Here is a 1,100-nt window from a genome sequence, read left to right as displayed (position 1 = left end):
GGCAAGAGGAACAGCAGGGCAAAGAAGGACCATGCAGCCAACTACAGCATGGGCTGTAGTCCCAGTCCCGCACACAAAGATGGTTGGCACTAGTAATGTGCATTTTGGACGACAAGTCCTGCTTAAGCACTCTTCTCCAGTGAGGAGACCAGAAATGTAAGATTTGCTCATGTCAGATGTTGCTCTCCTCCGTTCACACAACCTCAGAATCCTTGGCGTAGGAAGAGACCTGCTGAGATCCTTTAGTCCGAGGCAACTGCTGCAGCGGGGTCCACCTGACCTGGTGGCTTAGGACACAGTGCAGTTGGGCTTAAAGCATCTCCAAGGAAGCCGTGGTGACAGCCTGGACAACGCTTCATGGCCTCAAAGGCCTTGGGTTATTCCATGCCTGGTTCCACAACCGTTTGCCTCTCCTCCCCTCCCTCTCCTTCTGCCCAGCCCACGGACATGTTCCAGCATTGCAGAGGAGAGAGGACAGAAAGCGAGCTGGGAGGGAAGACAGCTTGTCTGGGAGACACCTTCACTCCGTGCCCTTCGCTTCAGGAAGGGCTGGCTCTCCAAATCCGTCCCCACCACGCTTCACCCTCTGTTGGGGGCAGGCTGGGCCTGCTTTAACAGGCCATTGCTTCACCGCGTTTGGGGATCAGCTAAAGCTGCTGCTGGAGCTCCAAGGCTGCCATCCCCTGAGGCCATCGAGGCGATCGATGGTGGGTGTGCGCTGCTGCTGTTTATCCACAGAGAACCTGGGCGTCTTTAGCTTAATCTGAGGGGGGCTGGTGAGTGGCAGAAGCAGCTTCTTGCCTGTGCTGAAATTTCTTCACAGGTTTTAACCCCTCTGATACTCGATCCCACACCTCTGGTCATCCCTGGCTGGTTTTGTTCCAGACAGACCAGCTCTCCACTCCATCTTCCCCACCAGCCCCTTGGCAGGGTACGAGCTCAGCGCTGAGCTGAGACGTGCAGCTCAGCCCAGGGACACAATATTGCCGCTGCTGGCGAGGGACCACCGGCCCGGCACTGCCCGTGCCAGGCTCAGCTTGTCACGCTTTGACAAGACACGGAGTCAGTCCCATCACCAGCTGCCGCTGAAGGCAGGACAC

The sequence above is a fragment of the Buceros rhinoceros genome, unplaced genomic scaffold, assembly GCF_000710305.1.
Source record: "Buceros rhinoceros silvestris isolate BGI_N320 unplaced genomic scaffold, ASM71030v1 scaffold17825, whole genome shotgun sequence".
Classification (NCBI taxonomy): Eukaryota; Metazoa; Chordata; class Aves; order Bucerotiformes; family Bucerotidae; genus Buceros; species Buceros rhinoceros.
Note: the sequence above shows the minus strand (reverse complement) of the source record.